Raw genomic sequence first — 6,862 nt, 5'->3', positions numbered from 1 at the left:
CTACACTGTCAATAATCCACCCTCACTGGGACTCCTCTTGGATATAGAATTGATGTCTGTGTCATGGAGATCCTTTAGCTCTGATCTGCACATCTGGGCCATTCACATGTTCCTGCAGTTCATAGATGAAGATGGTGTTAGGGTGGGATAACTTATAGCCCTGGTTATGAACCTGGGTGGTAGCTGGGTTAGAGAACCCACCAGGTTTTCCTCATCTTCACCACTTGAGCAAGCTCTCCTATTCTCCCCCAGCTAAATCACCCAGTACAGGAGGTAGATTGAAGAGAGGCCGATTATCCTGCTCTCATGTGTGGTAATATTGTGTTCCCCAAAATACTGTACCGTAATAAACTTATCTGGGATCAGAGTACAATATAGCCACTAGGACTTAGAGTCCAGAAAATGGTGGCACACACACCTTTAATCTTAGCATTCTGGAGGCAGAGAACCATCCGGATGTCTGTGAGTTCTAAGTCACACTGGAAACAGAAAGGAATGGTGACACATGCCTTTAATCCCAGGAAATGATGGCTGGAAATAGAAAACTATATAAGGCGAGAGGACGAGGAACTAGATAGAGTCTGTTAAGTGTTTAGGCTTTTGAACAGCAGTTCACCTATGATGTATTTGGATGAGGACTCAGAGGCTTCCAGTGAGGAAACAGGAACAGCTGAGGAACTGGCAAGGTGAGCAGGCTGTGGCTTGCTCTGATTCTCTGATCTTCTAGGATTCACCCCAATCCCTGGCTTCAGGTCTGATTTTATTAAGGAGACCTGTTAAGATTCATGCTACCCACCTGCCCTCACATCTGAGTCACCCACACTCAGAACACAAGGACCAGCTCTACTGTTTGGAGAGACAAGGGGCTGAGTCCAGTCCTCCAATTGTTTCCATAGGTGACTGTCAGACTCTCATGGCCCAGAGGCCAGCTCTTCCACCAGCCTCAGATAGCATATCCTCAGGTGGGGCAGACATCTTTCCCTCACCATTGCCAACACAGGTCAGAAGAAGGGGAGCAGAGTCAGCTCTTCTGCTCTCAACCCTCACAACTAGCTCACCTACACAACCACTAACAATTTAGGTCTACATGCTACTCAGTTCAGGTGCAGGACCCACTCTCCAAGTGCTGCAGTTGGTGAGGGGCAGTTCTCCCTGGTGCTGCAGCCTGAGAGAGGCAGGGTTAACTCTTTGAATCCCTATCCTGTCTTAAGTGTTAACAGGAGCCACTGACACCAACAAAAACTGAAGCTGTGGCAGGGTAGTTTTTAGACATGGCCCTTAGCAGCAGTCTAGACTAGGAGGACACCATAGCCCCTGGTGGTAGCATAGTCCATTAAGAACTGTATATCCCTCGAAGACACAGCCCTTGTCTAAGATGGTCCTGTATGTCTCTTGGTTGGCAATATAGGCCACAGACACTGTCTGCATTAGCAACATGAACCCAGACATGGTGCTAGGCGGCTTGCTGGGCCGGGATGTCATCATGGCTCTAGTTGGCAATGCAAGTCACTCAGATCAGCATGGACCCACCAGCAGTACCCAAGTGGATCCATGTGGCAGCCCAGATTCCAGGCATCTGCACTGTCTTTGATGGCATCAGGATCTAGGATAGCAATGCAGACCCTGGTTTCAGCAGATCCAGGGACCCCGATGTGGCTCATGGCAATATTCCTGGCACAGATGTCACTCTGGTCCCGGTTGGCAGCTCAGTCCTCTAAAACACACATGTACCCCGTGGTATCATATCCCTTTCCCAGTACCATAGTCACAAGTGGTGGCCCAGACTGAAGACAACTGCTGAGCCTTCAGTGGTAATAGGAGTCTCAGATATCAACACAGATGCACACAGCTGTGTCAGGTCCATGGACAAGATATGGTTGTGTTTCTCATTAATAGGGTTCACAGGATCATTTCATGAAATGTGTATACAGAATAATATAGTTGAGGGATAGTAATATATATGTCCACAAGGATGCAGTATGGATCCTTTTTTCATGAAGAATTGGGTATACACTGAATTGGCAACACTATCCACATGTAAAGCCCTGTGTATCCCTGGCTTGGCTGGGAACTCACTATGAGCCTAAGATGGGCACACCGAGTTTTCTGTGTCTCAAGCTCAATGGTGATGCTTTCTTTTCTTCAGGAGTACTGAGCCAACAGACCCATGGATCTGATGGGGGCTGGATCATCTGGAGGTCACTTGGTGTTTGTCTCACTAGTGAAATCACAGCTAAAGTGGGTGTCTTCTTCTGAGGGGGCCTTAACCCTAAGCCTGAAGAATGTCACATGATCAAGATGTCTGGGAATTCTTTGGCCTCCTTAGGTTTCCCTTGAGACCTGCCCTCAGAGAAGGAAAGACCATCATATATAGAGCAGCCGAGCTGGCACACAGACTAGACAAACTTTGAACCCAAACCAATGCTGACCAGAGAAATAGTTCTTTTTCATTTTATAATTTAATTTAATTTTACATATCAGCCACAGATTCCCTTGTTCTCCCCCATCCTTTCCCTCCCTACTCTTCCCCTAGCTGAACCCCCCCCCCATTTCCATCTCCTCCAGAGCAAAGACTCCCCTGAAGATTGAGTTCAAACTGGTAGATTCAGTCCAGGCAAGTCCAGTCCCCTTCTCCCAGCCTGAGCCAAGTGTCTCTGCATAAGCCTGAAGTTCCAAACAGCCAGCTCATGCACTGAGAACAGGACCCGGTTTCACTTCCTGGATGCCTCCCAAACAGATCAAGCTTATCAACTGTGTCACTTATCCAGAGGGCCTGATCCAGTTGGGGGATCCTCAGCTATTGGTTCATAGTTCATGTGTTTCCATTCGTTTGGCTATTTGTCCCTGTGTTTTTTCCAACCTTGGTCTCAACAATTCTCGTTCATACAATCCCTCCTCTTTCTCACCAATTGGATTCAATGAGCTACACCTGGGGCCTCAACGTGGATTTCTGCATCTGGTACCCTCAGTCATTGGATGGGGTTTCTATCATGACAATTAGGGTGTTTGGCCATCATATCACCAGAGTAGATCAGTTCAGGCTGTCTCTCGACCATTGCCAGTAGTCTATTGTGAGGGTATCTTTGTTGATTTCTGGGGACCTCTCTAGCACTTTGCTTCTTCCTATTTTCATGTGGTCTTCATTTATCATGTTTTTTTTTTATTCCTTGTTCTCTCTCTGTGTTCTTGATCCAGCTGGGATCTCCTGCACCCCTAAGCCTTTTTTCCCTACACCCTTGCCCTTCATTACCCCCAATCACGTCCATGTTGTTCATGTAGATTTCATCCACTTCTCTGTTGTTGGGCGATCCCTGTGTCTTTCTTGGGGTCCTGTTTGCTACATAGCCTCCCTGGAGTTGTAGTATCAGGCTAGTCGTCTTTGTTTTACATCTAGCATCCTCCTATGAATGAGTACATACTATGTTTGTCTTTCTGAGTCTAGATTACCTCACACAGGATGATTTTTTTCTAGATCCATCCATTTGCCTACAAACTTCATGATGTCATAGTTTTTTTCTCTGCTGAGTAGTACTCCATTGTGTATATGACCACATTTTCATCTTAAGAGTGAAGAGTAGGCAATCACATTTTTCTTAATAAAGATACAATCATTTTACTCAATAATGGATTAAAGGGCACACAATATAAACAGTAAATAGTCTTATCAAAATACAAAACAACAAGAACCAAAGAAAGAACAAATGAATTCAAAACCTAAAACAATAACAAAGAAAACCAAAAAACCCAAAGCAAACAAAAACAAACAAAAAAAATTATCCTAAGCAGCTTGCTAAATTAAAAGATTAAAAGGTTAGGTTAATCATGCAACAGACTTTGAGGCACAGTCAACAGTCTGTGGCTGGCCTTGGAAACATGGTAGGAAGGCAGTCACAAATGTAAATGACCTTTTCAAAGTAAGTATAGCCATGCCCCATGGGACTTGCAGTGTGCCTTCTTCTGAGGAGGCTTCAATTCAAGGGTGGAGAGCGCCATGGGTTCAAGTGGATTGTGGCTTCTTTGGCCTCCTCAGTTCTCTCAAAGCTGTTGTGTGAGAAGGAAAGTGTAGATGTAACCAATCGTCTTATTAAAATAAGAAACACAGAGCCAAGGTAAAAGAGAAAGCCAAGAGGTCAGAGCTCAGAGATAAAATCTTACCTCCTGCAGTGCTCCTAGCTTCCCCGAGAGAGAGCTACTTCCTCTTTGTCCGTGTTTAAATATTCTTTCTGTTCTGCCTTCTCATTGGTTGTAAACCCAACCACATGACTGCCTCATCACTGCCTGTAAGTACCGCCCTCCAGGTCTTAAAGGCGTATGTCTCCAATACTGGCTGTATCCCTGAACACACAGAAATCTACCTAGCTCTTCTAACCACCACGCTCTTGCTATGGCTCTAATAGCTCTGACCCCAGGGCAACTTTATTTATTAACATAAAATTAAAATAACATTTCAGTACACATAAAATATCACCATATTTCCCCTTTTCTATTTTAATAAAAAGAAAAAAGGCAAAAGATTATAACTAACAAAAGAAAAACTATATACAAAAGTACAATAACTATATACAATATATACAAGTAACAAATACCTAAACGATGTCTAGTCCATTTGTATTTGACAAATCAGAGAAAATAATTCCCTTATCCATCCTATTTTAGTAAGTTCAAAATGTATCTAATTCACTTTCTATCCTAATTAATCTTCAACTATAACTAACTAATCTTCAACTCCCTCAGAGACCCAAGAAGGAAATAATATTAGCTAACAAAAATAAAAACAGGAAGTGCACAAAAGCAACTTCCAAAAATTTTGTGAGTTGACAGAAACAGCCAGCTGCCTGGACAGTCACCTGAGGTTTCTCTGCAGTGTGGGGGCATCATCTTCAGCCTATAGGCTTATCGTATCTGACAGACTCATTTGTGAAGTAGGTTGTACACAAGGTCAACAGTTCAACCTCACATTGGGTGAGAGCAGTCCATGTACCAGAAACACCTGAATTCCACTAGTGTCATGTCATGATTCAGAATTTTAAATTCTGGAAATTGTTGATGGTTTTTTAATTCAGTTGTCCATTCTTCTTGGCTGTGTATATATGGCTTCATCTACGCATCCCCTTCTCCACATCCCTCTATTAAATGCCAGTCTACTATTGAGAGGCGTGAGCTTTCAGTTGCTGTTCCATTGCACAACAGAAGCCATCGGCCCACTGCCTGTTCACCTGCCTTCAAAGAAAAGGGCACTGTACCTTTTCCAGATTGTGAAGGCCACTTCAGGGATGGTGCCATATTGTCCTGGCCTCAGAAGATGCCATCTGATAAAGCCATAACCACACTTGTTTTGGCAGGAATCGGTAGTCCTTTGTTTCGTGTTCTGTCTGTCCATTTTGTCCTGTTGATACGAGGATACTTTGTTGTCCAGTGGCTAACTTTTGCCACAATGAAAGTTAACTTCATATGCAGTTTCTTCAATGCCCATATTTTCTCTGAAGTAGATTGGTACTGCCAGGAGCCGACATGTCTCAAAAAAGAAAAATTTCTAAGTTATTAAAACATTTTAAATGCCATATTCTGTGGATCTCTGAAGGGTTTGAAGATGACCTGTCTAAAATATATCTGCTAAATTTTTTAAAACATATCTAATATGACTACAATTTCTATTGTAATGTCTAACTACTTTCATTTCTTTATATCCTAATAGTTGGTAATAATGTAAAGTATTTAAAACTAGTAATTATCTTTTTCTTTTCTTTCTTTCTTTCTTTTTTTTAAACAAGAACCTTTAATCTAATCTCCTTTGCTTAGCCTTTTTCCTAACCCTTGACAACAACTTGTAACCAACCCCCCTAAACAATGAAAATTATCCCAGACCCAAAACCCATTAAAAGAACCAAAAAAACCACCCGCCCCACACCACTTCTTTGGCAATGTGTGTGTCATATTCTTAAAATTGCTTCCTGCTGGGTATGGGCGAAGTTATCTTTATCCTGAAAGAAAATTTTTTAGGTTAATTGTCAAATTCTAGGAAAGATAACTATATCCTTCATTATTATCCAGTCTGTGTATAAAGCCAAAGTTCAGGGTTTATCTCAAGTCCTTATTCAAGTAGTCTTTGAGACTGGATCATCTCAGCTAGTCATCTCAAAATTGCTCTGAGCACCTTGTAGTTCAAAGCTGATCTGTAGATGATGTTTGTCAGTTTAGTGATATTATTATTGTCCACGTGGAATTGTTGTTGTTGTTGTTGTTGTGGGACCCCATCTTCTTTCCGGAGACTTCAGTTGATGTTAGGCCTGGCTGTGATTTCCTGCAGAAAACTGATAAGAGACTCGAACACAAAGACATATATATGCAGCTAATTGAAGCCTTTTTTTCTAGAATTAGTTAGTACTCTATATGACCATTCATATCTTAACAAAGTTTAAAATGTATATATATATATATATTAATCTTGTAAATTTTGATATAAAATTTATACTTTAAGAAAAGTTTAAAGAATCAGAATAGAATCAAAGACTTGAGATTAGTAATAGAATAGTCCCTTAATTAATTTGGCTTTTGTCCTGTCCCATAGCAGAAAATGGCTCTTTCTGGCATGATACAGGGAGTTTGCATTTTCCTTTTAACAACATGCTTGAGTTTAAAGAAGGAGAGAGCCATTCTCCAACTCCAAAGTCAGCTTTAAATTTTAATTGAACTGGGACTATTAGAAAACCAATAGTGTTAAATCTTTAGAGAAAAGCAGAAACAAACATTTAGGAAGACATAAAATTTTTTAGATAATATATACCCATACACCGTTTCACTCTGTTTCCTGGGACAGATGATTTGTCCCTTTTCTTCAGTTGTCTCATTTGTCTTGTGTTCT

Source organism: Peromyscus maniculatus, chromosome 9 (genome assembly GCF_049852395.1).
Source record: "Peromyscus maniculatus bairdii isolate BWxNUB_F1_BW_parent chromosome 9, HU_Pman_BW_mat_3.1, whole genome shotgun sequence".
Taxonomy (NCBI): Eukaryota; Metazoa; Chordata; class Mammalia; order Rodentia; family Cricetidae; genus Peromyscus; species Peromyscus maniculatus.
Note: the sequence above shows the minus strand (reverse complement) of the source record.